General features: G+C 40.8%; 1 long non-coding RNA gene across 2 annotated transcripts in view; it reads left to right on the top strand.

Moving 5' to 3' along the window:
* The window catches only part of LOC138672685 (uncharacterized), a 758,018-nt gene that overhangs the window by 482,545 nt on the left and 250,085 nt on the right, over positions 1 to 25,388 (top strand). For both annotated transcript variants that reach the window (XR_011319764.1, XR_011319765.1), the window contains one exon: positions 25,135 to 25,174. This is a non-coding gene — a long non-coding RNA (uncharacterized lncRNA). The remainder of the gene's footprint in view (positions 1 to 25,134; positions 25,175 to 25,388) is intronic.

The following is a 25,388-nucleotide window of genomic DNA, read 5'->3' as shown; positions in this document are numbered from 1 at the left end:
AATTTTTATCGTCGCTTTATCTGCAATTTTTCTAGTATTGCTAAACCATTGACCGATTTGACCAAGAAGGGTGCTGATGTGGTCAATTGGTCTTCTGCTGCTGTGGAAGCTTTTCAAGAGTTGAAGCGTCGTTTTTCTTCTGCACTTGTGTTGTGTCAACCAGATGTTTCGCTTCCGTTCCAGGTCGAGATTGTTGCTTCTGAGATTGGAGCAGGGGCTGTTTTGTCGCAGAGAGGTCTATGTTTTTGGATTATTGTCAGATCACTGTATGTGCTCTGACCTCTATGTTCACTGTGGTACTGAGTTGCCTAATCATAACAGGTTCCATCATGCTTTGGGGCTGTGTGGCCAATGCCGGCACCGGGAATCTTGTTAAAGTTGAGGGACGCATGGATTCCTCTTAGTATCAGCAGATTCTTGACAATAATGTTCATGAATCAGTGACAAAGTTGAAGTTACACAGGGGTGGATCTTTCAGCAACACAATGATCCAAAACACCGCTCCAAATCTACTCAGGCATTCATGCAGAGGAACAATTACACTGTTCTGAAATGGCCATCACAGTCCCCAGACCTGAATATCATTGAACATCTGTGGGATCATTTGAAGAGGGCTGTCCATGCTCGGCGACCATCAAACTTAACTTAACTGGAATTGTTTTGTAAAGAGGAATGGTCAAAAATACCTTCATCCAGGATCCAGGAACTCATTAAAAGCTACAGGAAGCGACTAGAGGCTGTTATTTTTGCAAAAGGAGGATCTACTAAATATTAATGTCACTTTTCTGGTGGGGTGCCCATACTTATGCACCTGTCAAATTTTGTTTGAATGCAGATTGCACATTTTCTGTTAGTACAATAAACCTCTTTTCAAGGCAGAAACATTACTGTGTCCAACAGTTATTAGATATATGAAACTGAAATAGCTGTTGCCAAAAAAAACAATTTTTATAAAACATTACGCTTAAGATTAATAGGGGTGCCCAAACTTTTTCATATAACTGTAGATGATAGATAATAGATAGATAGAAAGATGATGGATATATAGATAATAGATAGATAGATAGATAGATAATAGATAGATATGAGACAGAGGGATAAATAGATAGGCAGTTAGCTGCAGTATTCATTAACCCCTTTACCCCCAAGGGTGGTTAGCACGTCAATGACCAGGCCAATTTTTACAATTCTGACCACTGTCCCTTTATGAGGTTATAACTCCGAAACGCTTCAACGGATCCTGGTGATTCTGACATTGTTTTCTCGTGACATATTGTACTTCATGATAGTGGTAAAATTTCTTTGATAGTACCTGCGTTTATTTGTGAAAAAAACGGAAATTTGGCGAAAATTTTGAAAATTTCGCAATTTTCAAACTTTGAATTTTTATGCAATTAAATCACAGAGATATGTCACACAAAATACTTAATAAGTAACATTTCCCACATGTCTCCTTTACATCAGCATAATTTTGGAACCAATTTTTTTTTTTGTTAGGGAGTTATAAGGGTTAAAAGTTGACCAGCAATTTCTCATTTTTACAACACCATTTTTTTTTAGGGACCACGTCTCATTTGAAGTCATTTTGAGGGGTCTATATGATAGAAAATGCCCAAGTGTGACACCATTCTAAAAACTGCACCCCTCAAGGTGCTCAAAACCACATTACATAGTAACATAGTAACATAGTTAGTAAGGCCGAAAAAAGACATTTGTCCATCCAGTTCAGCCTATATTCCATCATAATAAATCCCCAGATCTACGTCCTTCTACAGAACCTAATTGTATGATACAATATTGTACTGCTCCAGGAAGACATCCAGGCCTCTCTTGAACCCCCCGACTGAGTTCGCCATCACCACCTCCTCAGGCAAGCAATTCCAGATTCTCACTGCCCTAACAGTAAAGAATCCTCTTCTATGTTGGTGGAAAAACCTTCTCTCCTCCAGACGCAAAGAATGCCCCCTTGTGCCCGTCACCTTCCTTGGTATAAACAGATCCTCAGCGAGATATTTGTATTGTCCCCTTATATACTTATACATGGTTATTAGATCGCCCCTCAGTCATCTTTTTTCTAGACTAAATAATCCTAATTTCGCTAATCTATCTGGGTATTGTAGTTCTCCCATCCCCTTTATTAATTTTGTTGCCCTCCTTTGTACTCTCTCTAGTTCCATTATATCCTTCCTGAGCACCGGTGCCCAAAACTGGACACAGTACTCCATGTGCGGTCTAACTAGGGATTTGTACAGAGGCAGTATAATGCTCTCATCATGTGTATCCAGACCTCTTTTAATGCACCCCATGATCCTGTTTGCCTTGGCAGCTGCTGCCTGGCACTGGCTGCTCCAGGTAAGTTTATCATTAACTAGGATCCCCAAGTCCTTCTCCCTGTCAGATTTACCCAGTGGTTTCCCATTCAGTGTGTAATGGTGACATTGATTCCTTCTTCCCATGTGTATAACCTTACATTTATCATTGTTAAACCTCATCTGCCACCTTTCAGTCCAAGTTTCCAACTTATCCAGATCCATCTGTAGCAGAATACTATCTTCTCTTGTATTAACTGCTTTACATAGTTTTGTATCATCTGCAAATATCGATATTTTACTGTGTAAACCTTCTACCAGATCATTAATGAATATGTTGAAGAGAACAGGTCCCAATACCGACCCCTGCGGTACCCCACTGGTCACAGCGACCCAGTTAGAGACTATACCATTTATAACCACCCTCTGCTTTCTATCACTAAGCCAGTTACTAACCCATTTACACACATTTTCCCCCAGACCAAGCATTCTCATTTTGTGTACCAACCTCTTGTGCGGCACGGTATCAAACGCTTTGGAAAAATCGAGATATACCACGTCCAATGACTCACCGTGGTCCAGCCTATAGCTTACCTCTTCATAAAAACTGATTAGATTGGTTTGACAGGAGCGATTTCTCATAAACCCATGCTGATATGGAGTTAAACAGTTATTCTCATTGAGATAATCCAGAATAACATCCCTCAGAAACCCTTCAAATATTTTACCAACAATAGAGGTTAGACTTACTGGCCTATAATTTCCAGGTTCACTTTTAGAGCCCTTTTTGAATATTGGCACCACATTTGCTATGCGCCAATCCTGCGGAACAGACCCTGTCGCTATAGAGTCCCTAAAAATAAGAAATAATGGTTTATCTATTACATTACTTAGTTCTCTTAGTACTCGTGGGTGTATGCCATCCGGACCTGGAGATTTATCTATTTTAATCTTATTTAGCCGGTTTCGCACCTGTTCTTGGGTTAGATTGGTGACCCTTGATATAGGGTTTTCATTGTTTCTTGGGATTTCACCTAGCATTTCATTTTCCACCGTGAATACCGTGGAGAAGAAGGTGTTTAATATGTTAGCTTTTTCCTCGTCATCTACAACCATTCTTTCCTCACTATTTTTTAAGGGGCCTACATTTTCAGTTTTTATTCTTTTACTATTGATATAGTTGAAGAACAGTTTGGGATTAGTTTTACTCTCCTTAGCAATGTGCTTCTCTGTTTCCTTTTTGGCAGCTTTAATTAGTTTTTTAGATAAAGTATTTTTCTCCCTATAGTTTTTTAGAGCTTCAATGGTGCCATCCTGCTTTAGTAGTGCAAATGCTTTCTTTTTACTGTTAATTGCCTGTCTTACTTCTTTGTTTAGCCACATTGGGTTTTTCCTATTTCTAGTCCTTTTATTCCCACAAGGTATAAACCGCTTACACTGCCTATTTAGGATGTTCTTAAACATTTCCCATTTATTATCTGTATTCTTATTTCTGAGGATATTGTCCCAGTCTACCAGATTAAGGGCATCTCTAAGCTGGTCAAACTATGCCTTCCTAAAGTTCAGTGTTTTTGTGACTCCTTGACAAGTCCCCCTAGTGAAAGACAGGTGAAACTGTACAATATTGTGGTCGCTATTTCCTAGATGCCCGACCACCTGCAGATTTGTTATTCTGTCAGGTCTATTAGATAGTATTAGGTCTAAAAGTGCTGCTCCTCTGGTTGGATTCTGCACCAATTGTGAAAGATAATTTTTCTTGGTTATTAGCAGAAACCTGTTGCCTTTATGGGTTTCACAGGTTTCTGTTTCCCAGTTAATATCCGGGTAGTTAAAGTCCCCCATTACCAGGACCTCATTATGGGTTGCAGCTTCATCTATCTGCTTTAGAAGTAGACTTTCCATGGTTTCTGTTATATTTGGGGGTTTGTAACAGACCCCAATGAGAATTTTGTTACCATTTTTCCCTCCATGAATTTCGACCCATATGGACTCGACATCCTCATTTCCTTCGCTAATATCCTCCCTTAAAGTGGACTTTAGACAAGACTTTACATAGAGACAAACCCCTCCTCCTCTCCGATTTTTACGATCCTTTCTAAACAGACTGTAACCCTGTAAGTTAACTGCCCAGTCATAGCTTTCATCTAACCATGTCTCGGTTATTCCCACTATGTCAAAGTTACCTGTAGATATTTCTGCTTCTAGTTCTTCCATCTTGTTTGTCAGGCTTCTGGCGTTTGCAAGCATGCAGTTTAGAGGATTTTGTTTTGTTCCAATCTCCTCGCTGTGGATTGTTTTAGAAATGTTCTTACCTCCCTTCTGAGTTTGTTTTCCTGGATCTTCTTTGTTCAAGTCTAATGTTTTTCTTCCCGTCCCCTCTTCTTCTAGTTTAACGCCCTCCTGATGAGTGTAGCGAGTCTTCTGGCGAATGTGTGTTTCCCAGGTTTGTTGAGATGTAGTCCGTCTCTGGCGAGGAGTCCATCGTACAAGTAATTCACACCATGGTCCAGGAATCCGAATCCTTGTTGTCTGCACCATCGTCTTAGCCAGTTGTTTGCATCAAGGATCCTGTTCCATCTCCTGGTGCCATGCCCATCTACTGGAAGGATAGAAGAAAAAACTACCTGTGCATCCAGTTCCTTTACTTTCTTCCCCAACTCTTCAAAGTCTTTGCAGATTGTCGGTAGGTCCTTCCTTGCCGTGTCATTGGTGCCAACATGTATCAGAAGAAATGGGTGGACGTCCTTGGAGCTGAAGAGCTTTGGTATCCTATCGGTCACATCCTTGATCATCGCACCTGGAAGGCAGCATACTTCTCTTGCAGTTATGTCCGGTCTGCAGATGGCTGCTTCTGTGCCTCTCAGTAGTGAGTCTCCCACCACCACCACTCTTCGTTGCTTCTTGGCTGTACTTTTTGCTGTCACTTGTTGCTGTGTGCCCTTTTCTTTTTTGCTTGCTGGTATTGCTTCATCCTTAGGTGTGCCATCTTCATCCTCTACAAAGATTTGATATCGGTTCTTCAGTTGTGTGGTTGGTGATTTCTCTATGGTCTTCTTGCTTCTTTTGGTCACATGCTTCCACTCATCTGCTTTTGGAGGTTCTCTGACACTTTTTTCACCTTCTGTGACCAGTAGAGATGCTTCTGTTCTGTCTAGAAAGTCCTCATTCTCTTTGATGAGTTTCAAAGTTGCTATTCTTTCTTCCAGACCCCGCACCTTTTCAAGAAGTTTATTAACCCTTCAGGTGTTTAATAGGAATTTTTGGAATGTTTACATAAAAATGAACATTTAACTTTTTTACACAAAAAATTTAATTCAGCTCCAATTTGTTTTATTTTACCAAAGGTAACAGGAGAAAATGGACCCCAATAGTTGTTGTCCAATTTGTCCTGAGTACGCTGATACCCCATATGTGGCAGTAAACCACTGTTTGGGCGCATGAGAGAGCTCGGAAGGGAAGGAGCGCCGTTTGACTTTTCAATGCAAAATTGACAGGAATTGAGATGGGACGCCATGTTGCGTTTGGAGAGCCACTGATGTGCCTAAACATTGAAACCCCCCACAAGTGACACCATTTTGGAAAGTAGACCCCCTAAGGAACTTATCTGGATGTGTGGTGAGCACTTTGACCCACCAAGTGCTTCACAGAAGTTTATAATGCAGAACCGTAAAAATAAAAAATCATATTTTTTCACAAAAATTATATTTTTGCCCCCAATTTTTTATTTTTCCAAGGGTAAGAGAAGAAATTGGACCTCAAAAGTTGTTGTCCAATTTGTCCTGAGTACGCTGATACCCCATATGTGGCAGTAAACCACTGTTTGGGCGCATGGGAGAGCTCGGAAGGGAAGGAGCGCCGTTTGACTTTTCAATGCAAAATTTACAGAAATTGAGATGGGACGCCATGTTGCGTTTGGAGAGCCACTGATGTGCCTAAACATTGAAACCCCCCACAAGTGACACCATTTTGGAAAGTAGACCCCCTAAGGAACTTATCTAGAGGTGTGGTGAGCACTTTGACCCACCAAGTGCTTCACAGAAGTTTATAATGCAGAACCGTAAAAATAAAAAATCATATTTTTTCACAAAAATTATATTTTTGCCCCCAATTTTTTATTTTTCCAAGGGTAAGAGAAGAAATTGGACCTCAAAAGTTGTCCAATTTGTCCTGAGTACGCTGATACCCCATATGTGGCAGTAAACCACTGTTTGGGCGCATGGGAGAGCTCGGAAGGGAAGGAGCGCCGTTTGACTTTTCAATGCAAAATTGACAGGAATTGAGATGGGACGCCATGTTGCGTTTGGAGAGCCACTGATGTGCCTAAACATTGAAACCCCCCACAAGTGACACCATTTTGGAAAGTAGACCCCCTAAGGAACTTATCTGGATGTGTGGTGAGCACCTTGACCCACCAAGGGCTTCACAGAAGTTTATAATGCAGAGCCATAAAAATAAAACAAAATTTTTTTCCCACAAAAATTATTTTTTAGCCCCCAGTTTTGTATTTTCCCTAGGGTAACAGGAGAAATTGGACCCCAAAAGTTGTTGTCCAATTTGTCATGAGTACGCTGATACCCCATATGTGGGGGGGAACCACCGTTTGGGCGCATGGGAGGGCTCGGAAGGGAAGGAGCGCCATTTGGAATGCAGACTTAGATGGAATGGTCTGCAGGCGTCACATTGCGTTTGCAGAGCCCCTAATGTACCTAAACAGTAGAAACCCCCCACAAGTGACACCATTTTGGAAAGTAGACCCCCTAAGGAACTCATCTTGATGTGTTGTGAGAGCTTTGAACCCCCAAGTATTTCACTACAGTTTATAACGCAGAGCCATGCAAATAAAAAATATTTTTTTTTCCACAAAAATTATATTTTAGCCCCCAGTTTTGTATTTTTCCAAGGTTAGCAGGAGAAATTGGACCCTAAATGTTGTTGTCCAATTTGTCCTGAGTACGCTGATACCCGATATGTGGGGGGGAACCACCGTTTGGGCGCATGGGAGGGCTCGGAAGGGAAGGAGCATCATTTGGAATGCAGACTTAGATGGATTGGTCTGCAGGCGTCACATTGCGTTTGCAGAGCCCCTAATGTACCTAAACAGTAGAAACCCCCCACAAGTGACCCCATATTGGAAACTAGACCCCTCAATGAACTTATCTAGATGTGTTGTGAGAACTTTGAACCCCCAAGTGTTTCACTACAGTTTATAACGCAGAGCCGTGAAAATAAAAAATCTTTTTGTTTTCCCACAAAAATTATTTTTTAGCCCCCAGTTTTGTATTTTCCCAAGGGTAACAGGAGAAATTGGTCCACAAAAGTTGTTGTCCAATTTGTCCTGAGTACGCTGATACCCCATATGTGAGGGTAAACCCCTGTTTGGGCACACAGGAGAGCTCGGAAGGGAAGGAGCACTGTTTTACTTTTTCAACGCAGAATTGGCTGGAATTGAGATCGGACGCCATGTCGTGTTTGGAGAGCCCCTGATGTGCCGAAACAGTGGAAACCCCCCAATTATAACTGAAACCCTAATCTAAACACACCCCTAACCCTAATTCCAACGGTAACCCAAACCACACCTCTAACCCTGACACACCCCTAACCCTAATCCCAACCCTATTCCCAACTGTAAATTTAATCTAAACCCTAACCCTAACTTTAGCCCCAACCCTCACTGTAGCCCCAACCCTAACCCTAACCCTAGCCCTAACCCTAGCCCTAACCCTAACCCTAACCCTAGCCCTAACCCTAGCCCTAACCCTAGCCCTAGCCCTAACCCTAGCCCTAACCCTAACCCTAACCCTAGCCCTAACCCTAGCCCTAACCCTAGCCCTAGCCCTAACCCTAGCCCTAACCCTAGCCCTAACCCTAACCCTAGCCCTAGCCCTAACCCTAGCCCTAACCCTAGCCCTAGCCCTAACCCTAGCCCTAACCCTAGCCCTAGCCCTAACCCTAGCCCTAACCCTAGCCCTAATGGGAAAATGGAAATAAATACATTTTTTTTTATTTTTCCCTAACTAAGGGGGTGATGAAGGGGGGTTTGATTTACTTTTATAGCGAGTTTTTTAGCGGATTTTTATGATTGGCAGCCGTCACACACTGAAAGACCCTTTTTATTGCAAAAAATATTTTTTGCAATACCACATTTTGAGAGCTATAATTTTTCCATATTTTGGTCCACAGAGTCATGTGAGGTCTTGTTTTTTGCGGGACGAGTTGACGTTTTTATTGAAAACATTTTTGGGCACGTGACATTTTTTGATCGCTTTTTATTCCGATTTTTGTGAGGAAGAATGACCAAAAGCCAGCTATTCATGAATTTCTATTGGGGGAGGCGTTTATACCGTTCCGCGTTTGGTAAAATTGATAAATCAGTTTTATTCTTCGGGTCAGTACGATTACAGCGATACCTCATTTATATCATTTTTTTATGGTTTGGCGCTTTTATACGATAAAAACTATTTTACAGAAAAAATAATTATTTTGGCATCGCTTTATTCTCAGGACTATAACTTTTTAATTTTTTTGCTGATGATGCTGTATGGTGGATCGTTTTTTGCGGGACAATATGACGCTTTCAGCGGTACCATGGTTATTTATATCTGTCCTTTTGATCGCGTGTTATTCCACTTTTTGTTCGGCGGTATGATAATAAAGCGTTGTTTTTTGCCTCGTTTTTTTTTTTTTTTTCTTACGGTGTTTACTGAAGGGGTTAACTAGTGGGACAGTTTTATAGGTCGGGTCGTTACGGACGCGGCGATACTAAATATGTGTACTTTTATTGGTTTTTTTTTTTATTTAGATGAAGAAATGTATTTATGGGAATAATATTTTTTTTTTTTTTTCATTATTTTGGAATATTTTTTTTTATTTTTTTTACACATTTGGAAATTTTTTTTTTTTACTTTTTTACTTTGTCCCAGGGGGGGACATCACAGATCAGTGATCTGACAGTTTGCACAGCACTCTGTCAGATCACTGATCTGACATGCAGCGCTGCAGCCTTCACAGTGCCTGCTCTGAGCAGGCTCTGTGAAGCCACCTCCCTCCCTGCAGGACCCGGATCCGTGGCCATCTTGGATCCGGGGCTGGAGGGAGCAGGGAGGGAGGTGAGACCCTCGCAGCAACGCGATCACATCGCGTTGCTCCGGGGGTCTCAGGGAAGCCCGCAGGGAGCCCCCTCCCTGCGCCGTGCTTCCCTGCACCGCCGGCACATCGCGATCATCTTTGATCGCGGTGTGCCAGGGGTTAATGTGCCGGGGGCGGTCCGTGACCGCTCCTGGCACATAGTGCCGGATGTCAGCTGCGATAAGCAGCTGACACCCGGCCGCGATCGGCCGCGCTCCCCCCGTGAGCGCGGCCGATCGGCTATGACGTACTATCCCGTCCAGGGTCAGATAAGCCCAGGGCACCTCGACGGGATAGTACGTCTAAGGTCACAGAGGGGTTAAAGACCTAGAAATGCAGAAATTGGTGGGAGCAACAAGAGTCACAAACAAGTCACAATGCTCCAAAAGTCCAATATAATTTGTGGTTTATTCATTCTCAATAGATAGACAAATGAATAGAACCAATGACTAGACATTTCTTTGCAACACATCCTTGGCAAAAGTAAAAAATGTATTCCTAAAACATTGGAGAAGGAATAAAAAAAAAATCTGTATTTTTTAAACTTTTATTCTTTAGAGTGGACTCCCACCTGTATCTACTGGCAAAATCTGACAAATATAAAGAAATATTCATGGGCAGAGTAATCTTTGGTACAAACTGTACTATTTCATTTTTAGCTCTGATATGTTTTTTCTTTCACACTAGCCCGGTACATTGCCATTGACACTTTTTACTTTATTATATTATTTGCACAACACCATAATTAACTTTTGACAATTTTTTTCCACTCCAGTTATTCAACCTTTGACGAAAATGACATAAAAAGAAATGCTGCGTTGTACACGTACAGAAGTGAAATGTCTAGATTTTTTGGGAAATGTAGTGAGGAATTTTTAAAACAATAATTGTCCCCTCACACTCTGAAAAACATCTGTACAGTCACTTATGAAAATCAAGCACACCATATCTGACAGATTTTAGATTTTTCTGTGGCTTACTGCTGCTTTCTAGTGCATTAACAATGAAGAAAAACAAATGTGTAATTGAAGTTCAAATGTAGCAGGAGAAATACCAACCCATCTACACTGATCAATCATACCAAGTCTGGCACTGCTGTAGTCACCTTTTCCTATCTATTTCTTCCCCTTTCAATTGAATCTCTTTATTACAGAGCCTACCTCACTCATCTTCTTCACTGCTGCAGCTGTACAACATAAAGACACAAAAGAGCATAGTAGAACCAAAAACACTCAGTTTAAAAAAATCACAGTAATCCGCAAGTGCTAGTAAAAAGATGTAAAAAACAGGGTATTTGGTTGATAAGTTTTTTGCAAAAAATGTATACTAAGCAGCTCCACCAAACGTCAAGGTATACCCATATCAGAGCAGTCCTAACTGATGTATGCAATCCCTGTCTGATGTATTTAAAAACCTGATCATCTGAATATTACCTTTGTGAACAGGGTTCAGAGTGGAAAAATCTATGTGGACATGCTGAATGGAACAGCTTTTGTGCAGATAGCCCAAGAGGAGTGGTGGGTAACTCCCTAGTCTTGTAGACACAAGAGAACAATTATAGAAACAGGAACAGCTGCATAACACATTAGTATTGGAAGATTTTGTCAAATGTATCAAGACTTTTTCTTCTTACGTCTGTTGCTGAACTGTGAGCTCTGACACCTTCTCAATGTTCTAAAATAGCTTTAAAATGACTTGTGCATTCTATGACGAGGCTATTATACAGGCTATGATAGTCTCTCCTGATTGGCAACACTATTTCATACTATGTGATAAGTATTATGTGGAATCCTGTGCATCTGAGGTCATCTCAGCCTTCTGTGACTGATGCAATGTTCTGAGGTGTAAAAAAAAAAGTGATTGACATTTTATTGCCGATTTGTGGAAGCCGAATCTCACATCATTCGATTCTGTCAGAACCCATGAATTTCATAAAGTCCGAATCAAATTCGATTTGTAATAAAGACAATCTTGCCTTGCGCAGGCGTGTACTATGGAGGACAGAGAATGAACTTCAATCCAATATTGCAGCCAGCATGCAGCCAGCGGGTAAGGAAAGGGTGAATCAAAAACCCCCAAACCCCGCCTCCATGGCTGAAGATTGTTCCCTCCAAATTCAAGTGACAGTGTCCCTTTAATATGATCGCACCAAAAGCATATCACTAATCCCACCCATTGGCACCCCTGTCACATGACCGCGGGTCACTGATGGGTTGGAATGACAACCCGCAATCTACAGCAGACCCCTGTGGTTGTTATTGCCGTATTGCTATGAGCGCCATCCAGCAGACAGCGCTCATAGAAAGTGAGCATTTCTGCTACACACAGGCGATCTGATTATCGATTGTGTGTAGCAGAGGCGATCGGATTATCACAGCTTCTAGTCTCCCATGGAGACTATTAAAGCAAGTGAAAAGTAAAAAAACAATGTTTTTAAAACTATATAAAAAAAAAAAATGTAAAAGTTTAAATCACCCATTAGTCCCATTCAAAAGGAAACAGAAAAAAATAAAAGAAAAAAAAAAAAAAAAAATATATATATATATATATATATATAATAAGTGTATATATATATATATATATATATATATATATATATATATATATATATATAATAAGTGTGTATATATATATAGACATATATATACAGTGGGGCAAAAAAGTATTTAGTCAGTCAGCAATAGTGCAAGTTCCACCACTTAAAAAGATGAGAGGCGTCTGTAATTTACATCATAGGTAGACCTCAACTATGGGAGACAAACTGAGAAAAAAAAAATCCAGAAAATCACATTGTCTGTTTATTTATCATTTTTTTTGCATATTATGGTGGAAAATAAGTATTTGGTCAGAAACAAACAATCAAGATTTCTGGCTCTCACAGACCTGTAACTTCTTCTTTAAGAGTCTCCTCTTTCCTCCACTCATTACCTGTAGTAATGGCACCTGTTTAAACTTGTTATCAGTATAAAAAGACACCTGTGCACACCCTCAAACAGTCTGACTCCAAACTCCACTATGGTGAAGACCAAAGAGCTGTCAAAGGACACCAGAAACAAAATTGTAGCCCTGCACCAGGCTGGGAAGACTGAATCTGCAATAGCCAACCAGCTTGGAGTGAAGAAATCAACAGTGGGAGCAATAATTAGAAAATGGAAGACATACAAGACCACTGATAATCTCCCTCGATCTGGGGCTCCACGCAAAATCCCACCCCGTGGGGTCAGAATGATCACAAGAACGGTGAGCAAAAATCCCAGAACTACGCGGGGGGACCTAGTGAATGAACTGCAGAGAGCTGGGACCAATGTAACAAGGCCTACCATAAGTAACACACTACGCCACCATGGACTCAGATCCTGCAGTGCCAGACGTGTCCCACTGCTTAAGCCAGTACATGTCCGGGCCCGTCTGAAGTTTGCTAGAGAGCATTTGGATGATCCAGAGGAGTTTTGGGAGAATGTCCTATGGTCTGATGAAACCAAACTGGAACTGTTTGGTAGAAACACAACTTGTCGTGTTTGGAGGAAAAAGAATACTGAGTTGCATCCATCAAACACCATACCTACTGTAAAGCATGGTGGTGGAAACATCATGCTTTGGGGCTGTTTCTCTGCAAAGGGGCCAGGACGACTGATCCGGGTACATGAAAGAATGAATGGGGCCATGTATCGTGAGATTTTGAGTGCAAACCTCCTTCCATCAGCAAGGGCATTGAAGATGAAATGTGGCTGGGTCTTTCAACATGACAATGATCCAAAGCACACCGCCAGGGCAACGAATGAGTGGCTTCGTAAGAAGCATTTCAAGGTCCTGGAGTGGCCTAGCCAGTCTCCAGATCTCAACCCTATAGAAAACCTTTGGAGGGAGTTGAAAGTCTGTGTTGCCAAGCGAAAAGCCAAAAACATCACTGCTCTAGAGGAGATCTGCATGGAGGAATGGGCCAACATACCAACAACAGTGTGTGGCAACCTTGTGAAGACTTACAGAAAACGTTTGACCTCTGTCATTGCCAACAAAGGATATATTACAAAGTATTGAGATGAAATTTTGTTTCTGACCAAATACTTATTTTCCACCATAATATGCAAATAAAATGTTAAAAAAACAGACAATGTGATTTTCTGGATTTTTTTTCTCAGTTTGTCTCCCATAGTTGAGGTCTACCTATGATGTAAATTACAGACGCCTCTCATCTTTTTAAGTGGTGGAACTTGCACTATTGCTGACTGACTAAATACTTTTTTGCCCCACTGTATATATATATATATATATATATATATATATATATATATATACACACTTATTTGTTATCACTGCATTCAGAATCGCCCGGTCTACCAAGATATAAAGAGAATTAATCCAATGGGTAAACAGCGTAGCGAAAAAAAAATCAAAACGACTGAATTACATTTTTTGGGTCACCGCAACATTGCATTAAAATGCCATAACGGCCGATGAAAAGATCGTATCCACACCAGAGTGGTATAATTAAAAATGTCAGCTCGGCATGCAAAAAATAAGTGCTCACCCAGCTCCAGATAACAAAAAATGGAGAGGCTACGGGTCTCAGAAAATGACGCAATTTATTTATTTATTTTTTTAACAAATTTTGAATTTTTTTTCACCTTTTAAAGGGAACCTGTCACCTGAATTTGGCCGGACAGGTTTGTGGTCATATGGGTGGGGTTTTCGGGTGTTTGATTCACCCTTTCCTTACCCGCTGGCTGCATGCTGGCCGCAATATTGGGTTGAAGTTCATGCTCCGTAGTACACGCCTGCGCAAGGCAAGATTGTTGACAGGTTCCCTTTAAATAGAAAAGAACCTAGACATGTTTGGTGTCTGCAAACTCATAATGACCTGGAGAATAATAATGGCAGGTCAGTTTTAGCATCTGGTGAACATGGTAAAAAAAATGCCAAAACTGTTGTGGAATTGCACTCTTCTTGCAATTTTACTGCTCTTGGAATTTTTTTCCTGCTTTCCAGTACACGACATGGTAAGACTAATTGTGTCGTTCAAAAGTACAACTCGTCCTGCAAAAAACAAGCCCTAACATGGCCATATTGATGGAAAATAAAAAAGTTATGGCTCTGGGAAGAAGGGGAGCAAAAAACAGAAATGCAAAAACGAATTATTCTAATCTCTTCTAAACTAATCTAATCGAATTCTTTCTAATGGCAGGTGTTACCTTTCATCATGAAAAAATGGTATATAAAGTGCATGTTAGTGTGGTACACACTGTGATACCAAACAGCACCGTGGTTACTTTTCACCTTTTCAAATAGACACATTGACTCATTACAAGTTTGTAGACTGTGATGTTAATTACAGGTTACACCTTAGTTTCACATGTCCCTATTAGTGATAAGCAAGTGTACTCGTTGCTCGGGTTTTCCCTAGCACGCTCGGGTGACCTCTGAGTATTTATGACTGCTCGAAGATTACGTTTTCATCACCCCAGCTGAATGATTTACAGCTACTAGACAGCTTGATTACATGTGGGGATTCCCTACCAACCAGGCAACCCCCACATGTACTCAGCCTGGCTAGTAGCTGTAAATCATTCAGCTGCCGCAATGAAAACTAAATCTCCGATCAGTCACAAATAGACCACCCGAGCGTGCTAGGGAACACCCGAGGAACGAGTACACTCACTCATCACTAGTCCCTGTGGTTACATTTTTTTTTAAATCTCTTCTAAGGTTCCCATAATTTTTTCCAGGCCACTTTCATTAGTTTTGTTTTTAATTTTATTTTTCTGTTGAACCAAAATTCAAAAGCAATGTTTGATTTTCATTACTTGATATTCAGTCAATTTTAATTGAAAATTACTTTTGTCCATTTCAAGTTATTTCAGTGACCATTGTGAGTTGTTCCACCTTTAACAGACGAGTAACAAAAATGTTGTCTACTTTTGTACAAATATACAACATGAAGATTTCTGTTGTTTTGTGTCACAATTCCACCACTCATGGTGTCCTAGGGATATGAATGACAGCTCTGCTGGCTGAGCTGTCAGGATGGTGAGTGACAGCTCTACTGCCAAAACTGAGGCAGAGGTGTTAATATTGTGATTGACAGCTCAGCCGTCCTATCTGGCTGGGTCTCTAGGATCTCCTGCAGGTTTCATCCATTCTGGGTGATTACAGGGCTATTAAGCACTCTGAAAACTGTCAGACCATTATCAGTTGTAGCTATGCGCAAATAGTGTGTGTGCTTGCTCTGTACTCTGAGTTGTATTCTAATGTGCAATGCTGACCTGGGATTTACCTTTTTTTGACCATCTTATACTATGAAAAAGGGCGTGCAACACCCCAGAAATGCATAAATTTTTAATCCTTTTTTCTAGCATTTTTAATGGATTGAAAATAAAGCATCTTTCATTTTCCTCACCATATGGAAGTGCCGCTCTCTCCGTTTGACTTACCCCTTTGTCTTGATCCGCTAGCATCCTGTTTCTCTGACCTTGCATTGTTACCTGACTATGCTTTTGTCTTTTCCCTTTCTCTATTACAAGCCCTCTTGGTACTAACCCTGGGCCTGTTGACTATCCTGACTCAGGGTAAGTCCGTGAGTAGTGACTAGCGTCACATTGAATAGTGACTAGCATCACATTGAGTAGTGACTAGCATCACATTGAGTAGTGACTAGCATCCCATTGAGTAGTGACTAGCATCACATTTTGTTTTTTAATTCCATCCCACTCATTTTTTAGAACATCGTATACTAAAATGAATGGTGTCATTCAAAACTACAACTCGTACTGTGAAAACATACCCTCTGTTGAAAAAAAATAAAAAAAGATAGGGATCTTGATAGGCAGAGAGGAAGAAAAACAATGAAAAATTGATGCATTTTAGAGGTTAGTGGAGCACATTTACAACAGAGGAACTAGGGTATTGGCCAAGGGTATATGATTCTCATCATTGGAATCAAATAGTGTATTCTTAACACATTAATGTAGAGAATCATAAAACCCATTTGGAAATATGGCAAGATCCTGTAGAGCGTGGTGTTTTATACCGTGTTAGCCATTAAATGTAAGGATTTGTTAACACAGACACCTCTGTGTTTGGTTTCGTACATCTGTGACAGATCCATATTTTCTATGGGTGATTTAGGTCTCTACATTTAAATATCACATTGAGGATTTAATGAATCAATCCACTATATACCGCTACATCCATGAAGCAGGATGAAATGTCTCTCAAGTATTGCTGGAGGGTGAAAAGCCAAAGTTAAATGAAATGAGGCATAAATCATTTTTGGCTGTGTGTCTGAGAAGGTATCTTTGCCAAGAAATGGCACGTCCTATGTATAGAGCTATGTTTAGCAGGATTTGGTTTAATATATCACAATCAATGGAGAATTTGTAATGACAGTAGCATAGCGGCACATAGAGTATCGTGTAACAAGCCTAAACTTTATGGTGACGCTCCCTCTTTGATTAGCATTGACTCTAAAAAGTAATACCCATCACATTTAATATGATATCTATTATTATGTGTTATGTATTTTGCTATTTCTAACTGGAAATTGTCAAGATGTTGCTGTTGATTGATCTTTTATACTTATTTTGTTTCTATCTGGTTGTGTTCACCTTCTAGAGGCATCACAGCTAAGTTCTACCTACGTTGTGGCCAAAATACAAATTGAAGTGCTCATCGGCTAGGTCTCCAAATAACAGTAAATTAAAAGGTTTTTAATTTTTAATGACTGCGTGGTAATGCATGAAACAGCAGATCACCAAGCAGCCATTAACATAAAACTGCTTTTAAACGTAGTCATTTTCATGTTTTAGTTGGCATCCTGGACACACCATAGTTTCAACATGTGAACTCAGCCTTTGCATACATTCCTATTTTTATAAGTCTCCTGAACTCTCACAACTGACAGCTATTAGATTTTTCTTTCGGTGTTGTGGAGACACGGGGGTTGGTGGGCGCTCTCGTCCACTGGCCTGGTTGTCTTTAGAAAGACCGCATGGACAAGGGCTTTTCCCACTGAATGCTCATACTATTTTTCCATGGGCAGAATCCTACTCAGACAACACATGGTGAGGGTAACCCAGTGTGGTAATACTTTATTGAACCAACAATAAACAATAGCAAATAGTACAGTACATAAGATGGTGCAAATGACAGAGTCTCTCCCTTCTCTGGCTCACCTAGAATTAGAACATCTGCAACTTCAGAGCTTCTAGGCCAGCTATCCCAACCAGTGACCCTCACCTGCTTTTTAGCGGGCACCCACAGAGAGGAGATAAAGGCAAGCTTAGGAAGCTGACAGAGTCCATTGAGGTATGTGGCCAGGTGACCTGATTGTCCCAATCTGGGTTCTCCAAACTTCACCATGGGTTCAGTGATGAGCAGTGGATCAAAGCTATATTCCTCTGGTTGGAGCCATGATGTCTTGGCTACTGTCCTCTAGAGTCTCTGGAAACAGAGGCAGATCCCTTTTATACCCACAGCTGTCCTTAAGGGCATTATCCACAGGTTTGAGGGGAGGTGAGAGGAAGTCATCTCTCATTGTTCGAGTATCCAATTAACCTGCCTATTGTCCTTCAATGTTTGCAGAACAATAAGCTGTAGGGACTGATACAATAAGTAGTCAGCAGGCATTCACCAAATTAACAAACATTGATTGTTCAATTAACCTGCCCCTTTGGCCCTCAAGGATAGCAGAACAATAAGTTGCAGGGACTGATACAACAGGTAATCAACAGCCATTAAACAAATCAAGAAACATCAATTCAACCTACAATAAGAGTCAATATTCAGGATGATATGATCTTGACCTGCTGAATAATATGTGTTTCATAATTAAGAGTAAATGCGGTCTTGTTACAGGTGTGTATCCCTGTTTTTTTCTCTTTAACTAGTTCTCCTCTATATAATTCATGTATCACCATGATTAATTGTCCCTTTGTATCTGGAAATTCATGGTATACTTCTACTCAGATCATGTGACCATATTGTGACCCCCATGGAAATCACATGGCTTTATAGTCTAGGTTCATCATCAGTCAATAGAAGTTCCAATATGATACAATTACATGGAATGTACCACTGAAGTTCTGTACAAGCTATACAGAAGCTCCTATCAATTTTAATGATGATGACTGCACAGCTCCTTCTACACAATCATAAAGTAGGAGATCACAGCTTTCTGCCAATATACTTAGAATACATTAGCTAATTTAGGAGAACATAGAAGGAAGGATAATCACAATGTTATCCTAGCAAATAGAAATGGCATTGGCTCTAGCTGCTCATGTGGTGCTAATGCAACATGGGATTTATAGCAAAGATTAGAGGAATAACATGCAGGGTGAAAGCCATGAATCAAGTTGGAGGCTGAAGGGAATCAAGACAGAGGCTGAAGGGAAGAAAAAGTGGGTTGAACTACAGTCAAATAAGTACACCATGTATAAGAAAAGTAGAAAGTGTGACTATCAATCAGCTGGGGTAGAAGAAATAAACAAGTGGGTGTATTTTTAAGTGCTCAATTGCAGTATTGTATATTTATTACACTACACAGTGATGTGATTTGAGTATTGCATGTTAGATTTTTTTGCTTTGCTAAGTAAGATACAGTTACAGTATATGACAACTACTTGGTAGTATTCTTTATCAACCCAAATGCATTATTATTTTAGCACTGCATGATGGTATTTCAGCATCTCACTGTAAACAGACAGGTATACAGCTCTGTTGATACCTCATCTGTGGACACTATGGGTATAAAAAAATAAAAAAGGTAGTATTAGGTACAGTGTCCTCATCATGGTCTTTATTTATATTCCAGAGAACTACTGTAATTTTTCACGATTTTTTTTTGTTTGCTTTTATATCTAATTTACGGTATGGTTATTTTCAAATTACCTGTTACTCTCTCTGTACTAGAAGCCTTGGCAGTTTCTCCTTGTACCATCTTGCATTCGTTTTCCCACCTTCCACTCTCACCTGCCCTCTTCATACTCTTCTATAGGCAGAAAAGTTTATTTGGTCCTTCACAGCAGACAGATCTGTAGACAGATTTGAACATTTTTTGAGCGTAATTAGTTCATTAGACAAAAAGTGACTGATAAAGAGAGAGAGGAGGCATTTTTCTGTGATAAAATATATAACGAACTTTCTCAGCTGCTTTTACATTGTTAATTTATGGAAAAAAATTGTAGTTCTTTTGTAGGAAGACACCACCTTAGCACTTTAAGGAATAATAATAGCCTTTTATATATCTTATCAGGAAACATGAACTGGAGCTCAGGTGAAAGCTAAGATTATGATTTTTTAAAATCATCTAAAGCTAGAAATCACTTGAGATTGGGTAAAAAAAATTACATCTGATGAGCATCTGCACGCTTTAGGTTGTGTAAAAGATCGACTGCAGGCCATCAGGCACATTTGGAAGACTGGTGGTAAGGTTAGAGATTTGGCACGGCTGAAAAGACCGATTTAGATGATTTTCTTCTAACCATAGACCCTTTTTGGAATATGAACAGATGCCATTTGATGACAGATCTCTTGATGTGTCATGTTGGATTTTTTATCTTGCCCTCGAGGGCTGTACTTGATTCATCACAAATGACAGTTCTGCATTCTATCAATGAAAGCGCAGGTTTAGGATGAGGATGATCTGTAATCTGTCATTTTAATTTATGGAATTGTCAACCAAAACGACAAACTAATAATTTGAATTTCTAGTACCTGCAAAGCAAATTTTTATTTTATTATTTTAAATAACATTAACATATTCTGAGGAACTTTGATGGCTTGACCACGTCAATGTTTTTCTGCAGCAGTTATGTTCTTCCATGTTTGGTTTCACAATGCTTAACCTTGCCCTCAGTGAGCTCCTTCTAGATGCTTAATGTAAAATATATCTTTATTTCCTTGATAATCAGGAATGAATGCAGTATAGGTGGAAGTAACTGTTCTTATCCTTCAGTATATGTGCTCGGTGAGTCTTATTGTTTTGTTACTGGATGTTCATAATAATCTGAATAAACACTTTCCAGCACCAGTCAATGTGCTAAAGATGTACAGTACTTCTGTAAAGTCCACATTTACTGTAAATATGTATTGCATTTATTCAGAAATCATGAAATAATATTTGGAATACTTTTTTATCTGATTGTACCAACGTGTAATCATAGAATTGAATAGTACATAAAAATACTATGTATATTGCCTTGATATAGTCATCTCAAGTCACTCATATAAGAATATCTTTGATAAAACCCATCTCTTCAGGAAAGCCTACAGCCAGCAAGAACCATTCTGTCGCCTTACCAACCATACTCAAAAAACAATATATGCAGGAATCAAACTCTAACGTGCGTACATATAATCCCTTAAAACTTCATTTTTATTTCTATTAAATCTAAAACCCTGACCCACTATAAAAACTATAGATGGATACCACAAGCATGGACAATAGTTCACCAATATATGTACCTTTTCTGGTCCTAACTACACCTACTCCTTGTGCCTGCCTTGCTGTGGGGGTTGGCACCCTAAGAATCGATTTTTTGGCGCCTCCACTCCACGTCGGCTAGCCCTCTCTCCCCTGTAGTATCCCTCACACTACAGGTGGGAAAACAAAATAGTTAAGAGGAGTGGTGAAAAAAACAGTAATTAACCAGATGTATAATCAATTGGACCTATATAGGTACCTCCACATAATATAACCATATACCAAACACACCGCACAAAATGCACTTATAATGCCCAGTAATATATCAACATGATCTCAGATGATAGCCGTAATGGGAGTGGGGGCACCAAAAAATTGATTCTTCGGGTGCCAACCCCCACAGCAAGGCAGGCACAAGGAGTAGGTGTAGTTAGGACCAGAATAGGTACATATATTGGTGACCTATTGTCCATGCTTGTGGTATCCATCTATAGTTTTTATAGTGGGTCAGGGTTTTATATTTAATAGAAATAAAAATGAAGTTTTAAGGGATTATATGCCGCCTTACCAACCACCCGAGCTGCCGCCTTACCAACCACCCGAGCTGATGCCTCATCAACCAACCGAGCTGCCGCCTCACCAACCACCCGTGCTGCTGCCACGTCACCAAGCACCCCAGCTGCCGCATCACCACCGCCAAAGCTGCCGCCTCACCAACCACCAGAGCTGCCACCTCACCACCACCAGAGCTGCTGCCTCACCACCACCAGTGCTGCACTCCCAACTTCCTGTCTCTCCCCCATTATCCCGAAGAATGTAAGTCTGCAAGGACAGGGTCCTCTCCCCTCTGTACCAGTCTGTCATTGTAAATTTGTTTACTGTTAATGATATCTATAACACTGTATGTAACCCCTTTCTCATGTGCAGCACCATGGAATTAATGGTGCTATATAAATAAATAATAATAATAATAAAATAAAATTGTGAAACATTATCATAATTATTAGGTTGGCTTATATTGTGCCATTTATTCCACAGCACTTTACAGACATTATCATCTCTGTCCCCATTGGGGCTCACATTCTACATTCCCTATCAATATGTCTTTGGACATAATGCTGTAGATAAGCCCCCGATGTAACCTGAAAGATAAGAAAAACAAGTTAGATTATACTCCCCTGGGGGGGCGGTCCGGAGCGGTCAGGTCTGATGGGCATCACGGTCCGGGCCCGGTGCCTCCCATCTTCATGCGATGATGTCCTCTTCCTTGCTTCCTGTCTTGGCTCCTGCGCATGCTTACTTTATCTGCCCTGTTGAGGGCAGAGCAAAGTACTGCAGTGTGCAGGCGCCGTGAAAGGCCTGAGAAGCTCAGTGCCTGCGCACTGCAGTACTTTGCTCTGCCCTCAACAGGGCAGATAAAGTAAGCATGCGCAGGAGCCAAGACAGGAAGCAAAGAAGAGTACGTCATCGCATGAAGACTGGAGGCGCCGGACCCAGACCGCAACGCCCATTGGACCGGACCACAGCGGGACCGCCCCCCCCAGGTGAGCATAATCTAACTTGTTTTCTTGTGTGTACATGAATTTTATATATTAAGTTTGATGAAAGTACAGCTTCTTTTTAGAGTAAACCTGTCACCAGACTTCACAATGCAAACTGTATACATTATTAATGTGTGCTTGTAGTTTTAGAAGACTTTTCAAAATAAGGTTATATGTGTGTACACGAAGAACACCACTGTTTCTGGTAATTATGTGGCTTGAATCCTGCTTTGTTAACCTTATATTTAATTTCCAGTTTTTCAGTTTTCTCTGTACTGGTAAGTAGTGTTGAGCGATACCGTCCGATACTTGAAAGTATCGGTATCGGATAGTATCGGCCGATACCCGAAAAATATCGGATATCGCCGATACCGATATCCGATACCAATACAAGTCAATGGGACATCAAGTATCGGAATGTATCCTCATGGATCCCAGGGTCTGAAGGAGAGGAAACTCTCCTTCAGGCCCTGGGATCCATATTAAAGTGTAAAATAAAGAATTAAAATAAAAAATATTGTTATATTCACCTCTCCGGCGGCCCCTGGACATCAGCGGGAGGATCCGGCGTCCGGCACGGCTTCTTTCTTCAAAATGCGCGCCTTTAGGACCTGTGGAATGACGTCCCAGCTTCTGATTGGTCGCGTGCCGCCCATGTGACCGCCACGCGACCAATCAGAAGCCGCGAGGTCATTCCTCAGGTCCTAAAAGGCGCTCATTCTAGGACTTTAGCTGAGGAATGACGTCGCGGCTTCTGATTGGTCGCGTGGCGATCACATGGGCGGCACGCGACTAATCAGAAGCCGGGACGTCATACCACAGGTCCTAAAGGCGCGCATTTTGAAGAAAGAAGCCGTGCCGGACGCCGGATCCTCCCGCTGATGTCCAGGGGCCGCCGGAGAGGTGAATATAACAATATTTTTTATTTTAATTCTTTATTTTACACTTCCGATACCGATACCCGATATCACAAAAATATCGGATCTCGGTATCGGAATTCCGATACCGCAAGTATCGGCCGATACCCGATACTTGCGGTATCGGAATGCTCAACACTACTGGTAAGTGGGCAATAGCTCCTATGTCTTCCATACACAATAAACATGGGTATCTGCACTTAAATTTCTGTTTAAAACATAGAAGAAACATAGAAGCAGCTTGTAGGATGTTATATAGCAGTCCTGAGCTGTGTAGATCTGAATCCAGCACTAAAGTGACCTAAATTTGCAACTCGATTTGCTTGGTCTCTCATTCATATTTTCACTTGGCTTTCCCATTCCTATCTCTACAGCAGTGGTCCCCAACCTTTCTGACCTTGAGAGCCTCATTTAGCTTAGAGAGAGGGTCGTGAGCCACATTCAGCACTGAGAGAGGGTCGCGAGCCACATCCAGCTCCCACCTTCTTCAAAGTAGTGTCAACCAAAGCCCCCATTAGAGGTATAATGATAACCGAAGCTTTTCCACAGAAATCACTCCAGAGCAGTACACTGATATCCAGGGGTTCCCACAATACCCCCATTCAGTATTCTCCCAACACACTGTCACATCCAGCTTTGAGCACCTCCTCTAACAGGTAGTACAAACCTCCAGCGTACCATACCTAAAACATCTCTAAACCCCTAAGACCAGTAAATGTGCATCTAGATCTGCAATTCTGTGCAGGGCTACTCACAAAATTCACCATTTTGAGATGTGGTCTTCATACCTGTTTGCTAGACCTGGACCTAATCCATCAAGCTGGCAGACAGTCGCGAGCCACAATTCATGGGGCCGCGAGCCACATGTGGCTCCCGAGCTACAGGTTGGGGAGCCCTGCTCTATAGAGATTAATAGGAATTGTTTTTCAAAGTGGGTGGTGAATTTAAGAGGTGGGGAAAGATTTCGAGACGTGGCTTATATAAGCAGACAGAAGCAAATTTATTCCATTTATATATTTTACTCATTTATTTAGCACCACTAATTCCACATTGCTTTCTAGACATCATCACCACTGTCCCCATTGAGACTCACAAGTTAAATTCCCTATGAGTTTGTCTTTGGATTATGGGAGGAAACTGGAGAGCCCAGAAGAAATCCACGCAAACACAAAGAGAACATACAAACCCCTTGCAGATATTGTCTTTGAGATTTGAATCCAGGCCCCAGCATTACAAGTATACAGTGCTAAACGCTGAGGCACCGTGTTACCCCACTGTAATATTTAGTAAAAATGTTATTTTACTTATTTGCACTATTGATTTATGCGGTTTGTCTAAATGTCATTGGCCATATAAAGTAATGTCTTACACCTGATGAGGTTGCAGTATTTATTTTGAAAATCCTTTCAGAATGGCCGCAAATTCCTTTCTGAATTTTAAAAATAAGTCTCCCAATCTGATAGGCAGCTCCTCAGTGTGCCCCTTCCCTGTTGGGATCTCACACTGCTCAGTGCAAGCTGCAGCAGTTAGTCAGGCTGGATGAGTGGAGATTCAATGCACTTGGATTCATGAACTCTCTCACTTTTTAGCTGATATTTAAATAGCAGAATTATATAGTTTCTCTGACATGTAAAATCATTTAATAATTTATGGAGTTTGATTGCTGAGTTCTGCAGGTTGCAAATCAAGAAGTTCCAAAATGAATGAAAAATTAAGATTTAAGACTGTATGTGAATGTAACGATTTTTTTTTTTTTACAAAGGAAACCACTATCATGTATAAATCATAATAATGTATTTACAACTCCTCTCCTTTCTTTACAGGACTATCAGGAGGATGGTTTATCGAGGATTGTATTAGAAGGTAAGGAGAATGTATTGTCCTGTTAATCAGTTCTTGGTTGTGTGTATTACATGGTTTCCATTAGAAACGGAAAGCTGAAGACCACCTTAACAATGCCCCTGCCTGCGTCCTTGATTATTACAATTTTATTGGACCAGTCATTTATATAGAACTTGATAACAACGGGAGTCTTCAGCTTCCAGAGTGATCACTGACTGATACAGCTCCGTGTCTT

The sequence above is a fragment of the Ranitomeya imitator genome, chromosome 3 (genome assembly GCF_032444005.1).
Source record: "Ranitomeya imitator isolate aRanImi1 chromosome 3, aRanImi1.pri, whole genome shotgun sequence".
In the NCBI taxonomy this organism is placed as follows: Eukaryota; Metazoa; Chordata; class Amphibia; order Anura; family Dendrobatidae; genus Ranitomeya; species Ranitomeya imitator.
The sequence above is the reverse complement of the archived record's forward strand: the minus strand, read 5'-3'. Positions and strand labels throughout refer to the sequence as shown.